The sequence below is a fragment of the Crinia signifera genome, chromosome 4 (assembly GCF_055691185.1).
Source record: "Crinia signifera chromosome 4, ASM5569118v1, whole genome shotgun sequence".
Taxonomy (NCBI): domain Eukaryota; kingdom Metazoa; phylum Chordata; class Amphibia; order Anura; family Myobatrachidae; genus Crinia; species Crinia signifera.
The window spans coordinates 138,679,320-138,705,958 of record NC_139220.1 but is presented as its reverse complement, the minus strand read 5'-3'; the positions used below and the strand labels follow the sequence as shown (position 1 = coordinate 138,705,958).

General features: G+C 47.3%; 1 long non-coding RNA gene across 1 annotated transcript in view; it reads right to left on the bottom strand.

Annotated features, from left to right (window-relative positions):
• Nucleotides 1-622: 622 nt before the first annotated feature.
• The window catches only part of LOC146074482 (uncharacterized), a 129,985-nt gene continuing 103,968 nt past the window's right edge, over nucleotides 623-26,639 (bottom strand). Inside the window, exon 3 of the long non-coding RNA XR_014473429.1 lies at nucleotides 623-963. This is a non-coding gene — a long non-coding RNA (uncharacterized LOC146074482). The remainder of the gene's footprint in view (nucleotides 964-26,639) is intronic.

Genomic DNA, 26,639 nt, shown 5'->3' with positions numbered 1-26,639 from the left:
AGAAGACTGCCGGAAAGTAAACCAGCCTGCAGACTTGTCAATAGCAGCAGTCACCTCTCCTAATGGCGTCCGCGCGGAAGAAGTACCTCCCACAAGCCACCTCTTCCCGCGCCCGCCGGAGACTGATGACGTCATCGTCGCGCCGACGCCACGACGATGCTGCCCGGCCAGCGCGCTCTCTCTGGCCGCCCCCTGTATGGTGCAACGCACCTTGCTCTGGATGAGGGGGAACACCGCCGTGGACCCGTAACGCTAGCCGCAAGCAGCTGCGGCGGGTCCCCGGAGCCGATGCTCCGGTGGCTGGGTACTGGAAGGTAGCTGCACGCAGTACCGACCAGACCCTCCAGAGCCTCCCACGAAGCAGGCACCCTGTTCAGGGATGCCTGTGTCACTAAAAACTTGCACAAAATAAACAAACACAAATAAAAACCTAGTCTCCTGAGGAGACCTTGCCGAGGATACCGACTCCTCCGGCACTTTTTTAAGACTGGTGTCTGGAGGGAGATAGAGGGGGGAGGAGCCAGCCACAGACGAAATTTTCACTTAAGTGCCGACTCCTCCTACGCACCCACTCTATCTCATACGTCAGTACTGCAGTGTCCCCTGCTGCGGTAGGAGAAAAGTAAATAAGATTTGTTTGTCATAATCTCCCTGCAGAAAAATCATGCTGTTTTGGATCCTGTAAGTTGTTTAATTTAAGATATTCCACTATTCTTTCTTTTAATAGTGTTTCCATTAATTTCCCTACTACTGATGTAAGGCTCACTGGTGTGCTTCTTCTTTGCTTCCGCTTTTGTGCAGTGGAACTACATTTGCTCTTCTCCAGTCCTCTGGAACTGCACCTGTATCTAGTGACTGGTTGAATAAATCTGTTAATGGCGCTACCAGCACATCTTTTAGTTCTTTTAGTATCTGTGGATGTATTCCATCTGGCCCCATGATAGAAGGAGAGGGACACAGTGTCTGTTAGAGAGAGAGGGGAGAGAGAACAAAAATTACATTACCATTTATTTATTTACTGTACTTCATTGTAGACATTGACTTTCCAGGTACAAGAATGCCTGCATGGCCACCACTTTCCACAACAACGTGTCAGTGCTGGTGGCATTCATCTGTGCTGTAGTCATGTTTTGCCTTAGTTTTTGTATTACAAAGAAAGATTGCTAGTACAATAGGCGCTTTCCAGGATAAAACTTACACTAATTTAATGTGCAAGTGTCCATAGAGGTATGAGTTCTTTCAAAGATTCAGCTGGTTCTATAGATATTTCATATAGGTAACCGGAATCAATATATACTGTGAAGTATGCTCTGGAATAAAAACAGAAAAATAGTGCAACACCTTTTTCAAAAGGGGGGAACAATTTATTTGTGCACTCACAATTTCCAGGATAAAAACAGCATATAATCACCAGCCGGTGATAACAAGTGGGAGGTTACACCCAGGGATCGCTCCACTAAAGTAGCCAGGCTCCGGACACCTTTTCTCTTTAGAATAGAAGCTCCAGGGGTTGTTCCGTCCCAAATACACACAGTAAATCAGCAGTAGAATTCTTCCAGCCACGGGAACACCTGCTTAATGCATTTCGGACCGTTGTGGTCCTTCTTCAGAGCTTCTATTCTAAAGAGAAAAGGTGTCCTTAGCCTGGCTACTTTAGTGGAGCGATCCCTGGGTGTAACCTCCCACTTGTTATCACCGGCTGGTGATTATATGCTGTTTTTATCCTGGAAATTGTGAGTGCACAAATAAATTGTTCCCCCCTTTTGAAAAAGGTGTTGCACTATTTTTCTGTTTTTATTCCAGAGCATACTTCACAGTATATATTGATTCCGGTTACCTATATGAAATATCTATAGAACCAGCTGAATCTTTGAAAGAACTCATACCTCTATGGACACTTGCACATTAAATTAGTGTAAGTTTTATCCTGGAAAGCGCCTATTGTACTAGCAATCTTTCTTTGTACTACATGTTTCTGAAAAGTTGGTGAACTTTTTATCGCTGGTGCTGGCTGCCTCCGGGCATTAGCGCAAATAATTGCACAACCTTTTGTCTTAGTTTTTGTATTTACAGGGTGCATTGATTTGAGTAACAGTATATAGTAATTTTAAACAACCAGTTTCAAGGTATAACTTTTTTTTTAGTTGCCCTGGCAACATTAACCCTACTCCTCTGCCGTGGAGCAGCTGGGGACTTTTATATGGACGGATGGGAGGCTGGGCAATGGGAGAGAGGACAGCGAGTGGGAGGAGACAGGGCACTGTGCGATGCTGCCGCTGCTACGCGGGATGGCCGGGGACTTTTATTTACTGAATGGGGAGAGAAGGCTTGGCAGCAGCTGGCAGCAGGGAGAGAGGGAACGGCTGGGGACTGAATCAGGGAGACGGAGTGTAAATGTAATGGCTAATCCACCCCTGGACCTAAAGCAGTCTGAGGGCTGGATGTAAGAGTGTGGAATACATTCCGTCAAACATTGCAATGATACTAATCGCATATGTATTCAGGGGGCGTGACTCCTAGAGGTAATGGAGGCACCAGCCTCCAGGCTCCAAGCCCTACCAGTCAGACTATGGCTGCAGGAGCTCCCAGGCTCCTCCTCTTACCTGCACCCAGAAGGGGAAACCCTGTTGCTTTGGGGGAGGAGGTCACTGGGTCTAGGCAGCACACCAGGAAGCTGCCGGACAGCAGGTGAGGGGAGGCCTGCGCAGGTGGTGCGGGCAGCGGGGATAGGCATAGGGCAGTGGGGTATGTGCTAAGAAGTCCATAGGGTAGTGCCAGAAAAATCTGGCATTATCCTCCGCACTGAAAATACAGCAGTCCCACATTGATACATTTGAATTAGCTGTAAAATCCCTGAGAACTGGGTTTTTACGACAGTTTTAATACATCCCGGCCTGCGTGCGATCAGCATGCACAACAAGAATAATGACATTGTGTAGCTCTGTCTCTGTATATATTTGTGCATGCAGCCACAGGGCTGTGCTGACAGCTCCATCTTCCTCAGCTCAATCACTGAATGGGAGGCCGTCACAATGTCATGACCTATGTGCCACTAGCTTTGTTGCTTTGTAATAGAGGGGAGCAAGTATTACTGTTATACATAAGTCTTTTTGGAGGAATAAAAGAAACTGTGAGACAATCACAAGCAGTGTCACTGTCTATGTTGCTAATCAAAAGCTCTGATCCATCACAAAAACCGTGATGTGTTTCTAGAGAGCTATGATACAGAGTAATCTATAAAACCAATCAAATATACAGTATATCCAATGTGTAGTACAATAGTTATTATTGGGCAGTCGGACCATTCTTCCTTGTTTGTAGTACCTTCCAGTGATTAAAAGGTCTAGGCCAGTTATTAGAAATGTTACGATTTGGCCAGCCGGGGCTCTGCTAAGCTTGCAGGGTTGCTAGGAACTGTTTGTGAATGAGGCAATGCTAGATTCCAGCATTAACTCCTTGAGTGGTGGGTTTTGCTGGGGCAGGATAAACCTAACAGGTCTTAGATTTCCACAAATCGTAGGAGCCCCCCCCCCCCTTACCTTCGCTCTGGCGTTTGCCCCAGCCGCCAGTCACAGCAGTGACCACAGGCAACAGGCTAGGGATGTTCACGGCGGCTCAGGAGGACTCTGGCGCCTGAATTCCTGAACGCTCCCGAGTCCCCCCGAACCATCCTGAACATCCCCAAGCCTGCCAACTACATAACTGCTGTAAAGTGAATGGTGGCTGGGGAAGCGGCAGGGGTCAGGGGAGCTCCAGCATACAATCGCCGGAGCAGAGGTGATGGGGGGGGGGGGTTGGGGGTGCGACGGGAACTTTAGAGGTGGTGCGCCAGTGGTGCACAGCTGGACAGCACTGGCGCGCACCTATTGCATTTTAGCGGTATGCCCGGAAATTTGCTGGGACAGCCCGCTGCGGCAGCTCGGGCATACCACCCAAGGGGTTAATGTAGATTTGTTAGCCTCTACGGTTCTGATGTACCTTAAATTTTGTATAGGGGGTGTGACTAAAGGTGAACCATACACTATGTCCCTTGTAATCCAATTCCAGTGATAAAACGGATAAAAGTGTCCAGTGCGATACGCAGTCCTGTTATCTTCGCATCAGCAGAGCCTGAATATCGCACAGGAATTTCAGCAGGCTTGGCTGGGATTGCATACAAAACATTGTATCCAAAAGGACTACCATAGCAGACATTAAATCTGGTTCTATTGTCAGTTTAAACCCGGATGTGATCCAATTACCCAATATTTTAATGGCGGGTATAGCATGGTAGATTCACCTGCTCATTCTATTTTGAACACTTTTTTCAAACAAATTAATTAGTGGGCTGCACAATGTCTATTTTATAAAACATTTTTATTTCGATTTTTCTATGCATTTCCTATCTGGTGGCCACCAGCTATTATAGTGGAATTTGCTTCTTAGTAAATATATTATTATAATATGTTTGTAGATTTGAACTTTTAATTCAGTACCATATATACACTTGATTTGATTAGCAAAGGCTCTATTAAAATGATTTTTTAGAATAGTTTTTACCCTGTTATTTTAAGTTTGCATTCTTTACATCATTATGTGAATTATGAGTATCTTAGCATTTAATTTCACTTGCGCATTTTTTATGTTGTAGTGACTATAAATTATTTGAATGAATTGAATTATGTGATTTCTGACTCTGAGACCTGTAACTGACTGAACTATATGTCAGATGTCATTTGAAATTGAAATTCTTTTGACACTAATGCTAGGTACACACCAGGACGACTAGGGCACGATTCTGTCAATTTAGATCCGATTCCGACCGGTTGTATGCAGATTGTGTGTACTATCGTGTGTTTTTGCCATTTATTTGATCCGATTCCGATCCAATGCGCGTTCACGCCGCTCGTTTGGTCGCATCTTTGGTCCTACGTGCTGCAGGTAGGATCCGTCAATCCCAGGCCGACCGACCGTCAATCGTATGCAGATCGTGAGTGTTTTTTGCCGCCTCCGTCGTCCGTCCGTCGGTGCGTCCGTCGTTTGATCCAGCCTATTTGAGTGGCATTTCCTAAACACTCCCCCGGCGCCATGTTTTTCCACATAGCAAACAGCGCTGGCGCAGCAGTTGGACTCTCCTTCTTGTCTCATCTCCCAGAACAACAACCTGGTATGTTTGCACTCCCAATGCTCTTCTATGCATGCCCACTGTTGCCACCAATGTATATAGTGTGTATAAAGCACTGGTTTGGCAACCGTGCACCCGACCATGTCACTGTTTTTTTTGGGTGGGCCCCATGTGTGTGTGTATACATATAACCAGTGTCCACCATTGCAGTATTCCAAGCACTCCTCTCTGCTAGGCCCCATTCACCTGTGTGTGTGTGTGTGTGTTTGTGTATATATAGATATATATACATAAACCATTGTCCACCATTGCAGTATTCCATGCACTCCTCTCTGCTAGGCCCCATTCACCTGTGTGTGTGTGTTTGTGTATATATAGATATATATACATAAACCATTGTCCACCATTGCAGTATTCCATGCACTCCTCTCTGCTAGGCCCCATTCACCTGTGTGTGTGTGTGTGTTTGTGTATATATAGATATATATACATAAACCATTGTCCACCATTGCAGTATTCCATGCACTCCTCTCTGCTAGGCCCCATTCACCTGTGTGTGTGAATAGCAATCTGCACAATAAAATGTATAGTGGTTTTCATAAAAGTTTATTAACATTTTAAATACTTAAAACATAAGAACTAGGTAAACTGGTAACTATAACTATAAAAATTTAAATATGAAACAAAACATGGGTATAACTATAACAACTAAAATGGTTTTATCTTTTTACAGTCCCAATGTCCAACGCAAAGGAACAAGAGTTTTTGGAAGGGTTTATTGAAAAATATCGTACACACGAATGCCTGTGGAGAACAAAATCCAAGGAGTATTCAAACAAAATGAAAAGAAACCAAGCCTTGGAGGAGTTGGCACGCTACAGTCTTCCATTTCATCCAGAGGCCAATGTTGAATGGGTGAGGAAACGCATCCAGAATATGCGCACGGTGTTCTTAAAGGAACACAAGAAGATGGAGGCTGCAAAGAAGTCTGGTGCTGGAGTCGACGAGATGTATCAAACATCGCTCTGGTACTATGACCGGTTGACATTCACCCTCAGCCAGGAGTCGATGAGGACAGGAGTAGTCCTTATGGTAGAACATGAAAACCAAGAAGTCACGGCGCAGGAGGAGGAGGAGAATTCGCAGTCTGCATCGGTGAGTCTATTTTTTTGGCTATCTAATTGATTCCTCCTGCCAATCCACAGCGCCCTCCCCATTAAAGTAGGCCATGTACTCTTCCCTCACCTGTTTGGCTCGTGCACTCCCTGTGTAGCGTTGTGTTGGGGTTTGCAAGGAGGATATCTGCACTACCTCCTCTGGCAGTTCTTGGTCTTCTTGGAGTGCTGTGCCTGTAGCCCTTTGCTGTGTGGCTTTTCTGCGGAGCAAATTGTGCAGGACACAGCACGCCGTGACAACCCAGTCAATTTTGTCCACCCTCAGGTTAATGGCAGTGTGGAAAATGCGAAACCGGCTTGCCAGGATGCCAAAAGCATTTTCCACAACACGCCGTGCCCTGGATAGCCTGTAGTTAAAGATCCTTTTGTCATGGTTCAACCCCCTTTGCGCATATGGCTTCATGACATGCTCGTGCAGGCCAAAAGCCTCGTCAGCCACAAAAACAAAGTTAAGCCCCTGTTTAGTTTCCTGGACAGACGGCAAGTGAAGGGTGTTCGCTATGAGCCTTTCGTAGAACTTTGTGTCCTTGAAAGTGCCACCATCCGATGCACGGCCATTCCTTCCTACATCCAGGAAGATAAACTCATAGTTCGCATTAACAACAGCCATTAGTACAATGCTAAAATAGCCCTTGTAATTAAAATAGTAGGAACCACTATTGATAGGCTGGGCTATGCGGACATGTTTGCCATCAATGGCTCCACCGCAATTTGGGAAGTTCCATCGCTGTTCAAACTCCTCTGCGATGACTTTCCATTCATTCACGCTGGTAGGGAACTGAAATTAGAAGTAAATAGAATTGATTAGTAAACATGTTCAATTTTTTTACAGCTTGGTGACTACCCACCTGCAACCCCAGACCTATCTGTCCTATCTGAGAATGCATGCACATCGAACGAAGTTCCTACTCCGGCACGCACTCCGCCACCCACCCTGGAACCCACTCCACCACTCCCCCGTGCCAAAAAAATGCGTGGCAAAGGAAAAAAAGGAGAAGCAGCGGCACATGAAGAATTTATGATGCGGGCACATCAAGTCCTGCAAAGAAACCCGGACAAACATGACAACTACTTCACTTATGTGGCAGAGTGTGTTCGCAACATGGCTCCTGACCAGCAACTTACTTTTGAAAAGTTATGCATGGAGTTGGTGTATAATGGCAGTTTAGGGTATCTCAACAGTGGCACTAAAATAGTTGGCATTGGTAGTGCACCAGACACACCACTGTCATTAGAATCACCAGTGCCTACTCCGCCTGCCACCGTAGCAGGCCAGTCGAGCACAATTCCAACACATACCCAGTCAACACCTACACAGCCTTCTCAACCCCCCAAGTACCGTCAATTCTACAGTTCTTTACTGATAGAAGATCCAGAGTGTCCTGTTTTTGAGGATCTGTCTTAAAAAATAGGCTACTTTATCATTTACCATCGACATGGTCTCAGCTGCAGGTATGTGATGGCCACTGCTCACATGGCGTATGGCGCACATCAATGGGGCCGGGACCATTGCATCTGCGCCATGCGCCATGTGGGCCGCAGCCTTTACATATCTGCAGCAGACATCCTCTGCCACACAAGGGCCACAGTGTGTATTTTTGTTTATTTATATGCTGCTACCTGTACCTGCATTACCAGAGGGAGAACAGGATTCTCCTCAATCTGGATAGCAAACTCCATTTATTGCCCTTTTGTCTTTGCCAATAGTATGGGGTACTGTGCGGCAGACATGGTCTCAGCTGCAGGTATGTGATGGCCACTGCTCACATGGCGTATGGCGCACATCAATGGGGCCGGGACCATTGCATCTGCGCCATGCGCCATGTGGGCCGCAGCCTTTACATATCTGCAGCAGACATCCTCTGCCGCACAGTACCTATCCCTACTGTTGTAAGGGCATGTTCCAGAAGTTACCAGAGTGTGTTTTTTTTGTTTATTTATATGCTGCTACCTGTACCTGCATTACCAGAGGGAGAACAGAATTCTCCTCAATCTGGATAGCAAACTCCATTTATTGCCCTTTTGTCTTTGCCAATAGTATGGGGTACTGTGCGGCAGACATGGTCTCAGCTGCAGGTATGTGATGGCCACTGCTCACATGGCGTATGGCGCACATCAATGGGGCCGGGACCATTGCATCTGCGCCATGCGCCATGTGGGCCGCAGCCTTTACATATCTGCAGCAGACATCCTCTGCCACACAGTACCTATCCCTACTGTTGTAAGGGCCTGTTTCAGAAGTTACCAGAGTGTCTTTTTTTTCTTTTTATATGCTGCTACCTGTACCTGCATTACCAGAGGGAGAACAGGATTCTCCTCAATCTGGAGAGCAAACTCCATTTATTACCCTTTTGTCTTTGCAAATAGTATGGGGTACTGTGCGGCAGACATGGTCTCAGCTGCAGGTATGTGATGGCCACTGCTCACATGGCGTATGGCGCACATCAATGGGGCCGGGACCATTGCATCTGCGCCATGCGCTATGTGGGCCGCAGCCTTTACTTATCTGCGGCAGACATCCTCTGCCACACAGTAGCCCGTACTTATTGGGAAAGTTTAAACTGGGTCATACATACTTAAATCTTTATATATAGTGTGTGTTTTTGTACAATATCTTTTATATATGGTATTATAATATATTTGTGTTGACACAATCTATTTACTATTTTACATGTTTTAACCATGAAAGGCCTAAAAAACCTGTTTCTGTCCTAGGCCTAAATTATAAATAAAAATATTTTGTTTGCACAATAAAGTGTACAGTGTATATTTCATCCTTACCTTGCAATACTGGTACTGCAGCACCTTCACAATGGCTTTGCAGGTCTCCGGGATGATGAGGCCCAAAGCTTGCGGGGAGATGAGGGATCCAAACTTTAGGTCAGCAAGAGACCGTCCTGTCGCCAGAAACCTCAGGGTCACCACCAGCCGTTCCTCAGCAGGGATAGCCATGCGATACTTGGTATCCTGCTTCTCGATGTGGGGAGTCACCAGACGCAGCAATTCCTGGAATGTGGCATCATCCATCCTCAAGAAGTTACGAAAATCGTCTGGGTTATTCTCCCTGATGTCCCTGAGCAGTGGCATGTGCGAACGAGTCTGACGCTGAAGTAGCCACTGCTTTGTCCAGCATGATCTTTCTCTCCTGCGCTGGGCTCTCTGACGCCTGAGCTTCAAAACTGCATAATAGAGCAGGTACTGTTGCTGGTGACTACCCATCACTGCATTCTCCATAGTGCAGGGTTAAAAGACACTTTGTAATGGCAGGCAAAACAAAGTAATGTGTAAATAGCTATGTCCAGCAGGTATAAACCAAGCCTCACTAGTAACAAAGCAGAAATACACTGGTTTAAAATGGCTGCTGCTATTCCTATCCCCCTCTGCTAGTCCTCCCCCCTCTGCTAGTCCAGCCCCGTCATTCAAATTTCAAAGGCCCATCTGACGACGGTCGCATGTGTTCTTGCAAAAAAAACAAAAACCAGCGATCCGACCGTCTTAACGACCATCGCGGGCGCATCGGGATCGGATCTAGATCGTTCCGCAAAAAAACACAATTTTTGCTAATCGTTTGCTGGGGACTGCCTGGGAGCTCCCGGGAAGTCCAAGGGAAATCGTTCCATGGTCGTCTATCGGTCGTGAACGACGGTGGTCGTCCTGGTGTGTACCCTACATAACAAATGACAATGATTGTCTAAGTGATGTGTCAGCAGGAAGACCCGGTGTCAGGTGTCAATGGAAACCAATAATAAATATTGTAACTGGCAACAATTAATAAACAGTAAAGCATCAAGTCCCCTTTCACATGAAACATTGAGTTGGAACAGACAAATGCCAATATTGATTGATAAAGTCACATGATAGTATCAGTTGAAAGCAATACATATAAGTATGGTGAATTATTGAACATTGAAAATAGTGACAGAGCCAGGAGCCAGCATCAGTCAGAAGTCTCAATGCTGATGTGTGTCTGATAGTTACTTTGGATGTTACTTGCAGCCAGGTTGTAGTATTTAGCAATTGTACATGAGTATATATTGGGCAATGTTATAATAACGATTGTCAGTATACAAGGTGTATATTTCTGTGTATAGACGTATGTATTACAGAAAGACGGTACTTGTGTATTATAGCGGCGCCCCCGTTGTGCATCGCGCAATGTTTTAATCGCGTCGCATCGCATGCCATGCATCGCATGGCATGCGATGCAACGAGATTTTTGCCCCCTATGCGATAAAAGATCGTATAAGCACCATAAAGGGTACTTTTAAGCACCCTAATGGGTGCTTACAATGTGAAATGCACCCCCACGCCACCCCCCCTCACTATAAACGTGAACCCGAAGCGTGGCGAGCGCAGCGAGCCCGCGAGGGGCGGCGGTACGCGTCCTCCGACCTTTTCATACCCTCACTATCCACGTCGGCATAGAGTTGAGAATAGAAAGTGTGGCGAGCGCAGCGAGGGGACGCGGATACCTTCACAGGTGAAGCCCGCAAGGGGACTCCGATACCTGTGAAGGTATCCGCGTCCGCTCGCCACGCTTCGGGCTCGGTGGCTCGCTGCGCTCGCCACACTTTCTATTCTCAACTCCACGCCGACGTGGAAAGTGGGGGTATGAAAAGATCGGAGGACGCGTACCGCCACCCCTCGCGGGCTCGCTGCGCTCGCCACGCTTCGGGTTCACGTTTATAGTGGGGGGGTGGCGTGGGGGTGCATTTCACATTGTAAGCACCCATTAGGGTGCTTATACAATGTTTAATCACGTCGCATCGCATTGTATGGCATTGTATGGCATTGTATGGCATTGTATGCCATGTACAATGTCATACAATTTTAAAATTGTATGACATTGAACAGCATCTTGCGATATCGCGTCGCATCGCATACCATCGTATGCCTTATGGTATGCGATGCGATGGGCGCCGCCAAAATACACAAGTACCCAGAAAAACTTTTTAGTTGTTTTATTTCTATTGAGTTCCCTGTATACAGTACCATACGGAATGGGATCATTGGCTATACATACATTAGGGGGGTTATTCTGGTTCACTCGCAAAGGCACAATCACTCTCTAATGGACAAAACCATGTGCACTGCAGGTGGGGCAGATGTAACATGTGCACAGAGAATTAGATTTGGGTGGGGTTTGTACAGTGGTGTAGCTAGGTGCCATGGTGCCCGGAGCAAGGGCATGTTTCGTCCCACCCCCCCTATACAGATGGGGCCGGGCTCATCTTTGCAGGGGATGGCGATGGCGTCGCCATCGCCATTCCCTGCTCCCGCGCCATCTGTGTGTCGGAAGGGGACGCGCGCGCACGAGGTGCGCGCGCGTCCCCTTCCGACGGTGCTGCCCTCGGTCGCCCGGTGCCCACACCGGGCGCCCGCACCCCCCCACAGCCTCCTCGGGTCCCCCCAGCCCCCCTCGAGCGGGAGGCGGACAGTATTGCGTCCGCCTCGCCGGCCGGCCGCCCGGATACTGAGACGCGCGTGCGTGGGGGACGCACGCGCGTCTCAGTCAGATGGCGCGCCGTGTTGCTGGCGGATCGCCAGCAGCATGCTGCTGGCGATTCGCCAGCAAGCATAAGGCCTGCGCTATCTGTATATTGTAATAGGAGAGGCTCTTGTGCAGCTAAAAGGGGGCACAGTCTAACACACCATAATGCCCATTGCACATTTTAGTGAACTTTGTAATACCCATTACACATAAAGCCACATTCAGTAATGCCAATTACACATAAGGCCACACCTGATGCCCATTACATACTATATAAGAAGCCATAATGCCCATTACACATCTGGCACATAAGTGCGACTTACCTAGTACGCACTGAGAGATAAAGAAAGATTAGGGGCTGCGAAATGGAGGGGAGTGAGAGAGGTTTGAGAGAAAGGGGGTAAGACGAAAAAGAGAGCAGGAGAGAGAAAATAGTAGAGAGGAGGGAGGGTTGAGGAAAGAGATGGAGAGAGAGAGAGAGAGAGAGAGAGAGAGGGGCAGGGGTTTGAAATGGATGTGAAAGCATGACAGGCATCACTGACAGGAGGGAAGGGACAGAGGAAGAAGGGGGAGAGAGAGGAAAGAGAGAGAAGAGACTCCTGACACACAGCACATAGCAACAGGTCATCTGCATTAGATTAGTTTGTCCACGCTGAGGCTGGTCACGTGACGTCAAGCCCCAGCTACTGTCTAGTGATAACCTGTGAAGCCGAGCCGGCTGCAGCCGCAGTCATTAATCTCCCTTCTGACAGCTTCCGGCCACTGACTCAGCTGTCTGTGCAGGCAGGGGCAGGCTGGAGCAGAGCGGGGGAGGGAGCAGGCTGCTGCACGGCTCCGGCACCACTTGATGTGTCGGCGCCCGGAGCCCGTGCTCTGCCAGCTCCGCCCTCCCTACGCTCCTGTGTTTGTTCTTCAAACTGATATCTATATTGCAGTGTAAAAATAAAGCAGCCAGTATTTACCCTGCACAGAAACAATAAAACACCCAAATCTAACTCTCTCTGCACATGTTACATCAGCCCCACCTGCAGTGCATATGGTTTTGTCCATTAGAGTGTTTGTGCCTTTGCGAGTGAATTAGAATAACCCCCTAGAGGTCTCCAAGCAATAGGTCCACCAATGAAGATCGACATGCATGAAGGTCAACATGACTGAAGGTCGACAGTCAAAAGGCCGACATAGGGTTTTTCGCCTTTTTTTCTGCAAATGACGACACAGTCGACATGGACACTAAAAAAGTGGGTACTTATGTAGTATCTGGGCTGCCGATTTTGTGATTGTATGCCTTACCTTAAGGCATACAATCAGATGCGATGCGATGCGATGCGATTCGATACGATTTTGCATAGGATTCAATGTTAAGAAGGTCCTGTTCATTTCCCCACTATCCAAGTGGGCATAGAGTTGATTTTATATAGCGTGGCGAGCGCAGCGAGCCACCGAGCCCGAAGCGTGGCGAGCGAAGCGAGCCCCGCGAGGGGACGCATATTTCTTAAAAAGTATTCTGTGGCCCCTCGCGGGGCTCGCTACGCTCGCCACGCTTCGGGCTCGATGGCTCGCTGCGCTCGCCACAGGTTTATATCCAACTCCATGCCCACTTGGATAGTGGGGAAAGGAAAAGGACCCCTTTTTCCCATTGAATTCTATGTTAAAATGGACTCAGACCATTTTAACATTGAATCCTATGGAAAAATCTTGACCATCGCATCGCATACGATTTGGTCGCATGCGATGCGATACGATGCGATGCGATCCGATCCGATTTCTAAATCGGCAGCCCAGATACTACATAAGTACCAAAAAGTGCACCATGTCCCCTCACATGGCTCGATATACTCTCCATGCTTTGGGCACGGTGCCTCACTACGCTTGGCACACAATTTTATTCTCCAGCTGTCAGAACTGGGTGTGGGTCAGAATTAGCGGGTCCCATGTTATCCTATGGGGAAAACGTTCCAGATTTGCCCGACGGTATCTCCGGTTCCCGGGGGGCTAGCGACACAGGGCTGGGCCCATTGTTAATCCCTGACTTAAGGTATATAGCCAGTAATAAGATTGTGCTGATCATAGCCTTATAAGGCTATGTGGTACATATGCCAATAAGTCAATTACAGTGAAAACAGCACTGGAGTTTCAGGAAACAGAAGAAATGTCACAAAAACCAGTAAAAATAGTGGAAACGGACTGAGATGCAGTGGAATGCCTCAATATGTTTCATTTTGCAACTTTGTTTATAATGGTGACACCCGATCTCTGACTGCATGAACTTCTAACTATTGACTTATGCCTTTTCTCTGACCTTGTATGTAGTTGCTGATTTTATAGTTTAACTATTGAATTTTTACTGACTCCACTTTGTTTGACTTTTTTACCTTCTTCTCTGTTGTTTGACCTTCTTGTAACCTGAATAATAAGTACTAATATCCCAGAGCAGATGCCCTGGGTGGAATAAAGTACAAGTGAGCACATTTGTCTCGAAAAGATAAAAGGGTTGCTATAGGTAAAAAGCACAAGTAGCTTGGGTTATTGGTGTTAATGAATGTATTTCAGGGTCTGACACTGCAAGAATACAGCTCATTTTATAGCTTGTGGCTCATTTAAAACAAGCTGTACTTTAAACATTTTGAAGACAAGGTCTGTTGACTTTTTATATCTCTGGTTTCTGAGCCCGTTTTCAGATTTCTGTATGCATCAATAACACATACATTACGGAATATAAATCCGTTGCAGCCACTGACATATTATGTAGATCATTTTTACTCCACTCCTTGATCCTGCAAATGCCGGTTGAATCTGTATTACCCAGTGATCAGCCCCAGGTCAGCTGCCAGGGCCAATGGAAGAGACAACAAAAAGTCCATGCTAGAGCTTCACATGAAAGAGGCCAAGTCAAAACCATGATTAGACACATTGGGCAGCAGCAGTAACATATCTTGGGGGGTCCAGACATCCCAGGAATTGAATATTGGTGGTGCTGCATAAAGCATCACAGCATATATAAGTTGAAGGTGTGTCATATTTTTCACCAATGGCATAACGAAATCTCAGTGAACCATTATGCAAGTGCACAGCCTGCAAGATATTTGGAGACAAATGTATGAAGCTGTGATAACCTCTTTATTCAGAAAAAAGTAGTTATTACCATTTCTTCAAAATGTAAGAGGCAGAGATGTAACTCTGGGAGGCAATGGAGTCATATGCCGCCAGGCTCCTGCTTCAAAGGGGGCACCTCTCCTCCCCTGGGAGGTTGAATCAGTTGATTGAAAGCAGTCATATCCCTTCTGTGGCTGACAGATCCAACACCTGCAGTTATCGATTTTTAGAGCTACATGCATCATTGCCCCATTGACAGCCACTGTAGTGGCTGCTTGGACTCCCAGCTGTGCATTGAAGATCTTGCTATAATAGCAGGGTCCCGTGCATTCGGACTGGAGCCAGCTGGGGAGACCAGGCTGATGCACTGTGAGCGCTAACAGGAATCAACGGAGGGGGAATTTTCACTACCACGCTCCGGTCGAGAAGATAGTACATATACCTCTTTTTTTCCAGCTTCTTGATGGAAATCTAAACAATGCTCAGTTCTGAAAACAAATGGCAAGTGTTATCTACAAGACTGCAAAAGTGAAGATGCACCACACTTATACCCAATGACACATGGTTTTACAGAGAAGCCAAGATGGCAGATAGTGGTTGCAACATTTCCACTGTCTGCTGGAAGTAGTTGTGTGGATAGAGAGTACCACCAGGCTTGGTCACAAGTCATTTGCTTTTCCCTATGTACCCCAATTCAAAAGTAATATGCTCCTTTTGTTTTCAGCATAACTTTAATGTGGAATACACCCAACTGTAGTTATTCTCTTTAGGTGTGTTCTACATTAATGTTGGCCAACACAGTGTTATGTGTTGGCCATCATTACTAAATTAACTCCATTGGCTCATGTACTTCTACTTCTTCTTCAAGGTACTCACACCACCTCACCTGCAATTTGTCTAATCTACTGATCTTATTACCATCAGAGAGAAGATACTTAAGTTCTTAACATCGCGGTTTGTTTTGACAATATAACAATACACCATGCCCATCGTGCTCACTACTTAGGTGTAATCATTTTGAAATTAATACTGTTTTGGGTACTTGTGTATTATCACGGCGCCCACAAAATTGGCCGCAAATCGCATGCAATATAGTGGCATGTGATGCATGCCATGCGATGCATGTGAAGCGATTTGATTTGGGTGCTTACAATGTTAAATGCACCCCCATTGTCAACACCACCCCCACTATCAACGCCAACCCGAAGCGTGGCGAGCGCAGCGAGCCCACGAGGGGCGGCGGTACACGTCCTTCCGACCTTTTCATATCCCCACTATCCACGTCGGCGTGGAGTTGATTTTAGATAGTGTGGCGAGCGCAGCGAGCCACTGAGCCTGAAGCGTGGCGAGCGCAGCGAACCCCGCGAGGGGACGCAGAATACATGTAAAGTAATCCGCGTCCCCTCGCCACACTATCTAAAATCAACTCCACGCCAACGTGGATAGTGGGGGTATGAAAAGGTCGGAGGACGCGTACCGCCGCCCCTCGTGGGCTCGCTGCGCTCGCCACGCTTCGGGTTGGCGTTGATAGTGGGGGTGGCGTTAACAATTGGGGTGCATTTAACATTGTGAATCACATCTCATGCCACTTGCTGGCATGCAATGCTATGCGATATTTAATTGTACAATCAGGGGCATTTTCCCGAAAATCACATCGCATACCTTCGCATACCATCGCATAGTACCTGGGGGTGTGCAAGGATGGAATAACATGCAAATCGGCAGGAAATGGCTGAAAATCGGAAAGAAATCGGCCGAAAATCGCATCGCAGATCGAATTGGCCAAAAAATCGGCCGCAAGTCGGCCGATAAAACGGATGCGATATCGTATGCGATTTAGATGAAATCGGGTGCCGTTATAATACACAAGTACCCTGTTTTGATATGGAATCACATACACTGGATAAGAATGAAGGCCGTTTCTTTATTGATAACAGTGACACAGCATACAGGATGGACAGTTTGGCAATTCAGAGTTTACAGCATGGCAGGTCTTTCCAGCAGGCAACAGAAAGGCTTCACAATGCGGGTACACTCCAGAGATCCCTAGTGCAGTTCCCCACATTATCCAGCCTATTGCCAAGCCACTAAAAGGCATTGAGAACACTGACCCTTTGCTGTAGACAAACATATAACCAGAAATAGCAGGTGTTAATTAGCAGACAATAATTCACAATAGATTTTAGGAAAACCCAGACTTGATCTGAAACTGCAGTAATATCCCACCAGTCTCAGAAATGAGGACTGCTTCTGACTGCTTCTACCTTACTAGGCTAAGATTTAACTTATCCTCTGCCTACAAAATACCCCAAATACTTTTCTTCAACCATACCAATGGCATATTTCTCAGGGTTAACGGTGCCCCTAGGATCTTTAACACGGCCTCTAAATTCGGTAGGTGTGATGCCCAGTCAGAGCTAAAGATGACAATGTCACCCTGGGTGGAGTCACAACATCATGGTGGATTTGTTTCTTTCCTGGAATTGCAGAAAACACATCTTGTTATTTGTAGAACCTCAAACTCCTGCCCCGCCATTTCTCAACTCCTTTAATTCAGTCTTCAGCTCCTTAATTTGTACTTGCTGTCCTTCTTGCAGCAGATGAATCTGGGCTTGCTGCCCCTCAAGAAACATCTAAATCTGGGGTTGCTGCCCCTGAATCTGGGCTTGCTGCCCAGCAGCCAGTTCAGTAAACCTTTTTCAGTATCTCCTCCAAAGTAGCCTGCTTTCCTCTTTAAGGATAAATTAGGGAGGCTTAATATAATGTGCCAGATCCACAACACAGATTTACCTCACAATGGCCAATTAAACACAAACGGGAAAAAAAATTATAATATGACAGCCCTTTAAGGCTGGCTGCCACTTGCATAACCTTTTCAACTCCAAGTTGCCCTGCTATTCCACTACAGGCACAAATTGGAAAGATTTTAACAGGTTGACCAGAAAATGGACACACCACCTTCACAACATTTTCTGGCTCCCAAGCCAGCTGCACAATGGCCCTTATTCAGATCTGATCGCAGTACAGATTTGTTCTCAAAATGGGCAAAACCATGTGCACTGCAGGTGGGGCAGATGTAACATGTGCAGAGAGAGTTAAATTTGGGTGGGGTGTGTTGAAACTGAAATCTAAATTAAAGTGTACAAATAATGCAGCGAGTATTTACCCTGCACAAAAACAATATAACTCACACAAATCTAACTCTCTCTATACATGTTACATCTGCCCCACCTGCAGTGCACATGGGTTTGCCCATTTTGAGAACGAATATGTACTGAGATCAGATCTGAATAAGGGCCAATGTGGAACCAGAAAATGTTGCCAGTTTATAACTGTATTACCAGGGTTCTTGCAGTTTGCAATGTCCAGCTGTCATGTCCCTGTTCAGGTGCTAAATGTGACATGGAATTATGGAGGATATTCTAATTTGTTTGCTCCCCCGAGCGTTTGCACAGGGTACCGATGTTTTACTACAGCGCATGCGCATTTCTGCATGTGTGCATATGCTGGATGCGAATGGGCATGGCAAACTGCTAGTTCTCCACCCTGTTCGCACCCACCAGTGTGGGCAGGGGTTGTGGGGTGGGCATTCCCATTGAAATTAGGCAGTGACACAGCTGCTGGGGGTGAGCTGCTGATATTCCCATACAGGGAACATGCAAAACTAAGGTCTTAGTTTTGCGTGCTTGTTCCAAATCATTAGAAGGTCGGCTACCATCAAATGATTTTGTCCCCGCCTCACAGCCAGCGCCGGGGCATGCCATAATTACCCCGCTGGTGATCGCCAGCGGAGAGGTGCTCCATCTGACTGAGACACGCAAGCATCTCTTACGCATGCGTGTCCCAGTTTCTGGGTAGCAGGTGATGCGAACCCTGGCCATCTCCGCTTCAGGGAGACAGGCAGGTTTAGGGTGGGGGGGTGGTGGTGGCGATCTACGGGGGGCTACGTCGGAAGGTTATGAACGAGCGCCTCGTGCACGCGCATCCCCTTCCGGCGGCTGGCAGGGGTTGGCGATCTGACCTCCAGACTCCAGCTCAATGAGAGCAGCTCCATCTGTACATACCTATTGCTTTTAGGTACAATAGTGTTAAAAAAAATTGGTACTTGTTTTCTAGCAGGGCGCCCACTAAGCAAATAGCTTAGTGTGTTATTCTATGTAGGAAAATCGCATCGCATCGATTACCATCAATAGTGCGATGCGATGTCCATGTTAACTGCACAGGAGTGCTTATACAATTAAATATTGCATAGGATCGCAAGGCACCAAATGCAATGCGATGCGATATTTGATTGTACATGCCATGAGATGTGATGAGTGCTTACAATGAGATGTGATGGGTGCTTACAATGAGATGTGATGCTATGTGATGTGTGCATAGTATGTGATGTGATGGGTGCTTACAATTGTAAGCACCTACGCTATTGTTTAGCATAAACCCCAGTATCCACACCAGAGTGGCGAGCACATTGAACCCCACAAGGGGTGGCAGAACGCGTCCTCCATCCTTTTCATACCCCCACTATCCACGTCGGGCTCGGTGGCTCGCTGCGCTTGCCACACTATCTAAAATCAACTCCGCGCCGACGTGGATAGTAGGGGTATGTGTGTGTGTTTTTCTGTGTGTGTGTGTGTGTGTGTGTGTGTGTGTGTGTGATGTGTGTGTGTGTGTGTGTGTGTGTGTGTGTGTGTGTGTGTGTGTGTGATGTAGTAATTAATTTAATGTTTAGGTTTGGGTGTTTTATGGTACGAGAACTTGAAAAGTTCTGGGTCAAATCTCTTGGCAGAAGAAATTCCATACTGTAAAATGTCACAGTCAAAATAGAGCAAATGTAAGACCATTCATACTGGAACGAACGGAGTTTAACAGACTTTGGTGCATAAACGAAGTCAACTGTAATAACTGTATTGGCAATGTAATACAGGCATGTACAATATACACATATAGCAGGTGTATAGGTGCACTTTGTTTTAATTATCTGCTTCTGCAGAGATAACTTATGGAGGACTCCATTTGGGTGATAAAGGTGCAGCGTTTTCTGTTGGGGGGGTTCTCCCAATGGGGAGTCACACACACACCAGCTCTTTCTTATATACAGTGGGGGCCCTTCTATAGCAGCGGCTTCCTCCTGCTCTCATCTCTGAGCGGGTGTGATTTGGGGGTGACAGGGGAGAGACAGTGGGTGACAGTGGAAAGACTGAGAGGAGGGGGATAAGTAGAGGTTGAAGGGGACAGGGCAGAGGCAGTAGTTGACAGGGCATATGGTGTCCGTGGAGGAAGAGCGTGACAGGTAGATGAAAATAAAGTGGCAGTGAGAGGCAGATGGTAATGTTGAGTGAATAGGAAGAGGCAGTGGGTGTTTAATGTGTGTTCCCCCTCCACAGACAAGTCCCATACTGACCACTGTCTGTGGTCAGTGCTCCCCATACTGATGTTTCATCTCCAACTTTAAACACCACACAGCATGGGTCCCACACAGCATGGCTAGCTGGTGAAAGGAGCCCAGACCCCCCATCATGTCCCCTCACCTGCAGCAATGGATCAGGGACGGCACAGACAGAAAGCTTAGCATCTGCAGCAAGACACTATCCGGCAGCCTGAGCTACAACAAGTTCAGTGTCACAGGGTGGCGCTACCCAGACCCGAGATCCCCGAGCTCTTCCTGCCGCTAAGGATAAGGCAATCACTTGAGAACCACTGTGGACTAGTCTAACTGCGGGCGGGAGGAAGCTGACATGGGCAGTGGGGAAGGCGCACTGCTGCTCTATAGGCTGAGCACGCTGTCAGTCCGCCGATGGCTTGCGCAGTCCACGGGCTGCTGCCAGGGGCTGGCTGTTGCTAGGAGTTGGATGCCAAGCACTCCGCTCCTAACACAGCGCACAGTAAGGAGAAGGGTGGAGGGCTATGGGCCGGGCCGGATGGCATCGCGGGCCGCATACGGCCCGCGGGCCGAGTTTGCCCACCCCTGGTGTAGTGTGACAGACTCAGAGAAGATTCTCTGTCACACTCACTCAGTGTGCCGGCTGCCGGGTGGGTGCCGGCACTCGGTGCCCACACAGTCCCCCCCCCCAAGCAGCAGCGGGGGCTGCCTTACACTATCTACGCCACTGACTCTTACATATCACACGCTTACATATCACACGCTTACATATCACACGCTTACAAAAATAGATTATCAGAGAAAAAATCCTTTAATAAGAAATGTCAGAAATGAGAAGGAGCAGCACCGCCCTCTATGGAGAGAGCTTATTTCTACAGCTCACTGATGGACAGTTTAGTTTATAAATACAAATATATTATATAATACATTTAACAGTTATTTATGTATACTTCTAACAAGGAGTTTAGTTTTTGTTTTCTAGGTTAGACATATTTTATTATATTCATAAAAGGATAAATCATATACTGGTATATAAATATAGGAGCAATTAAGAATGGAGTTGGAACAGTCAGAAAAAAAGTAATAACAGGAAGCAGTCTCCTTTCTAGAACTGAGCAAACAGCCATAAATTCATTTAAGAGTTAATTTCACAATAATCAAATGATAATGAAATATTACATGTGGGGATAGAAGTACATTACATACAATATAATAAGTATAGATTTATGTATACAATAGCATACCTCCCAACATTTGAAAAGCCAGAGTCAGGACTTCCTGAAAAGGAGATTGGTCTCTGCTAAAGGGGACATGGCTTTGCTACAATGGGAGTACTGTGGGTGCATTTATTTATTAACAGTTTCCTATATAGCGCACACATATTCCGCAGCGCTTTACAGAGAATATTTGAACATTCACATCAGTCCCTGCCCCAGGGGAGCTTACAACAGGGTTGCCGACCCTCCCGGAATGTCCGTGAGACTCCCGGAATTCTGGGACATCTCACGGACTCCCGGAGGTCAGCCCCTTTCTCCCGTAGCTGCCGCTTTGCTCTTCCACAATGGCTACTGCGCATGCGCTAGTTAACATCACTGACGCCGCCAACGCAATATCATCACGTTGGCGCGTCATCGCGGTTATCTAGCTGCTAGCGCATGCGCAGTAGCCATCGCGGAAGTGAAGGAAGCCGCAGCTGCGGCCGGGAGAAACTGAAAGAGGAAGGGATCCTCTTGCGTGCCTCTGTCTGTGTAAGTGCAGTATACTCGCAGCACGGCTTCAGCATTCAGCCTCTCTCGATCATATAATATGAACGCACCCTCTTCATCCTCTGCTCTCCTCCTCTGAGAGCTGATGTAGTGATTTATTGACTTTACACAGATGGAGCCAAATCATCTATCAGCTCCATGTTGCTTGTGCCTTCCCTATGCCACATCCTTCATCTACCTCCCAGCCAGTTCCATAGGTCATCATATACAGTACAAGCCTTTTATCTCCATGCTGGCACCCCCCCTTCAGATTCCTCTTTAAGTGCAGCATGTATATAACAGTACCATCATGACCTTGTTTTGGTTTACACAAAAAATACAGACCATGCAATTAATTATAAAACTGTGTTGTACATTTAAGAATGTGGCATATAATCCTTTTATCTGACATACTGTCATAATGCCCATGTGTGCCTCTACCCCTGCCCATGTTCTCCCCTCCTCATGTGTGCCAGTTCCTGCCATTTGTGCCCCTGATTGTGTGCCTCCATCCCTGCCCAAGTGTATGCTTACGTGTAATGTTTATCAAAATACTGTAGGGCCCACCCCCTTGCGTCACAAGGCCCACCCCCTTGCGTCACAAGGCCCGCCCCTTGCGTCACAAGGCCCGTCCCCTTGCGTCACAAGGCCCGCCCCCTTGCATCGCAAGGCCCTCCCCTGGCAACGCAAGGCCCTCCCCTGGCAACGCAAGGCCTGCCCCCTGGCTTTTAATTTTCTCCATGAAATGATTTTTCAAAAGTAGGCAACCCTGGCTTACAATCTATATTCCCTACCACATATGCAGTGCCAAATTTCCCATTAGGCACGTGAGGCACGTGCCTAGGGGCGGCACATGTTTTGGGGCGGCACTTGGATGCTTCTGTTGGTGCTGTCAGCCTGAAATGTACCAGTAACTGCACAATTTCCACTGTACTGTTCCATATTCCATCTTGTATAGAGTGTACATGGATAGGGAATGCAGATACTGTCCCTGTAATCTGTCCTACTTACTTATTCTATTCTATCAAATGAGGGCTTATAAATAATCAATAAAAATAATACAAATAGGTAGGGGGGCGGCCATTATTGTTGTGCCTATGGGCGCCCTCACTCCTAAATCCGCCCCTGCACATATGTATGTGCACACAAAGACATTCTAGGGTCAATTTTTGTTAGGAGCCAAATAACCTACCAGTATATTTTTGGAATGTGGGAGGAAACCAGAGTACCCAGAGGAAACCCATGTAAGCACAGGGAGAATATACAAACTCCGCAGAGCCATGGTGGGAATGGAACCCATGACCTCAGTGCTGTGAGGCAGTAATGCTAACCATTACACCGTCCGTACTGCCCTGGGCTCTATGAGCTGTTGGCATGCCCTCAGTTCCTTTGTCTCCTGTGAGCATCTATTCACCACTGGTCAGCGAGTGACACTGTCCCATGAAAACCGCGAGAGTTGGGGGTATGTTATATATAATGGGAAAAGTCTGACTACTTAATTACCACCCTGCCAGCATATTGTGTAAAACTGAATGAAAGGGGGCTGAAGACTTATAAAAAAAGGAATGCAGTGTGAATAAATATATATATATATATATATATATACACATATATATATAAGAGGTGTAACAGTTCTTATAAGAGCTAATGCGCAATATACCCACACTGCCATGATCCTGTGAAAGTGTAGTGACACACTAATAATTCCCCCTGATGACTTGCACTTAGTCCTGCTTTACTAAAGGCCCATACACACTGGGTGACTTTGAGCTGAAAGTTGCTCAAAACAGGAGGTTTTAGCGTCTTTCAGCTCAAACCCGCCCAATGTGTATGGTCTGGCGATGAGCGCTGCTGCGCGCTCCAGCAACATCGCCGGGAAAGTTGTTCAACTGCTGGTTATACCAGCAGATGAGCGCCTTTCAGGACGGCTTTGCATAGCGCTATGCAACGCCGTCCCCCCTCCGTCGGCGCCGGGCAGGGGGAAATCCGCTCAGTGTGTATGCACTGAGTGGCTTTCCCCGCAGCAATGACAGCGGTCATCGCTGTCCATACACGCTGGGCATAGTTGCTCAGTGTGTATGGACCTTAATCTAATCATTAACAGCAGTTCTCATGTCTAATCTCTCCCCCCCCCCCCCCCCCCCCCCCACACTCACACCAGAATATGTTGGTTGGTTTTTTTCTCCCCCTCACACCAGAATATGCAGGGACTAGGCTGGTGTTAAAGGGGCCAGTCCCTGCATTTTCTGGTGTGAAAGGGGTATTATTTCAAATAGCCGGGACCTGCAGTGCTCTGAATACAGGCCCCTGCTCTCTGCCCGGCTGTCAATGGCTGTCATTTCTGCCCGGTGGCAGCTGTCCCCCAGTTGGCAATGGGCATGTAGGTAAGCAGCACTTATGTAGAATAATTTTTAATAGGCAATATGGTGTTTGGCATAATAGGTAATGGACATTATGGTGTGTGGCTTAACATGTAATGGGCATTATGGTGTAAATTTTTAATGCGCGCCTTTGGCGTAATGCCCCTGTTTATGAAGAATATTGTGCATTATTGCTCAATCTGTTTGGTACAGTATAGTGTGTATTTTGGCTCAATCCATGTGGCATAATGTGTAAAAGGCAAGTACAGTATAAGGGGGTTACTGTTGTATTGCATGAATTGTATAAGGGGTATATGGTGTGGTAAACTTAGGTGACCACATAAAAGGCGCTGAAATGTTGTCTACCAAGTTTTGGCTTTCAGTATTTTTTTTATGACTGGAGTGCGTCTCACCCCACAAGTATCTTAGGACATCGGCATCCTGTGGGTGCACCTTAGAAGGGCACCCGCCAATATATCTCCCTGCATTTTTCCTATGCCAGCCCCCTGCCTTTTCCAGGCATATATAATTAGTTGAAAGTATTTACACAAATAGAGACACACCCATGAGCAGACCACCCAACCAGAGCGCTGGTCGTGCCCCCCCACATTATTAGGTGCTGGCCACAACCCCTATTATTGCGCGTAATAGGCCCCATATCATTTTCAGCTCCAAGCCCATTTAGACCATAATCTGGCACTGCCAGTGTCACAAACCGCAGCAGATCTTACCATCTGAGACATCGGTCGTTACCTTCCCGATGGTCTGTGTTGCGTGGGAGGTCCGTTGCATGCCTGGCATCAGGTGTATGGGCGCCGCCATGACACCTGTGGTCAGCTGACTGCACTGACCAATTCCTCTAACCAGCAGCCTGACTCCTGAACCACACACCTGTGTCAGAATCAAGGTGTGTGCACTCATTCCCAGTCTTGATTAGTGCTGCGGCTTGCAGCCAATCATCAGCAGGCAAGGGGGATATAGTTCAGGCCTGAGGCCTGACTTCCTTGCCTTGAACAATTGCTTACCTATTCCTCGTGTCAGAGAAGTTCCAAGGCTCCGAGATCTCCAGGCTCCCCTGTGTCTCTTTTCTCCAGTGTGCATCTGCAATACTTACCTGGTTCTCACCATCTCCAGAAGACTCCTGTGATTCCATCCCTGCAGTTGAGTAGCCGGTGTTCATTACAAACATCGTTTGGCTTTTCAGCATTCAGTGACTTTTCCACCTGGTCCTGTAAACTGCCGACAGGCTCTGTCGACTCCGGGGTTGACTACTCCCTGCTGCGCATATATTGACTACACCATCTACGTCCTATACTTCCAGCAAGTACCCTGGGGCTCTCCCTCACCCGTCAACACCACGGTTGACACTACAAGTCGACACCTCCTGCAGTTCTCAGATTGCACAGCTACCTGTATCTCTTCAGTGCGATATCCCTAGCGGGCCTGTGTCCAGAGGACCAGGGCAGGGGGCCGCGACCTGCCTGTCAGACGCAGCGAAGTCCAAAGTTCCTTGCGGGACTCCCTGGTGAATACCGCTGGCAGGTTAGACTCCGCGCCCCTGTTCCTGGTCTCCGTCAACACTCTGGTTCACTGTGCTCTGCACCCCAGTGCATGTCCATACTTAAAGCACCAGCGTTCTGCTATCCAGCGCCCTCCACTGGCCCACCACGGTCACAACCGGGAACACAGAAAGCCCCAGTGCTGACAGTTTGTTCAAGGCCGATGGACTCGGTTCAAGACCCCAGTGTGGGACCAGCGGTCATCCAAAATGTTACCGCTCGGATAGAGACTCAAGAGGTCACTCAGCAGCGTGTGATAAAGTTCCTCCAAGAAGTATCCAATCGATTGGACACATTGCAGCAATCATTGCCGACTCCTGTGTCAACTGTTCAGGGGAACATTTCACAGCCTGCTTTTTCTTCTCGTCTTCAGCTACCAGTCCCTAACAAATATGATGGCGATCCAAAAAATTGCAGAGGGTTTATTAACCAGTGCCAGATCCAGTTCGAACTCTTGCCGCACAATTTCCCCACCGCCAGAATTAAGATCGCATACATTGTTTCATTGCTCACTGGCGCCGCCCTCAACTGGGTATCACCTCTGTGGGAGAGATCTGACCCTCTATTGTCAGATTACGACAAGTTCATTCAGACTTTTCGCCGTATATTCGATACACCAGGGCGTTCTATTTCAGCATCCACAGATATACTACGGGTCAAACAAGGATCCCGGTCCATGGGACAATATGTGATCCAGTTCCAGACTCTGGCATCTGAATTGAAGTGGAATAA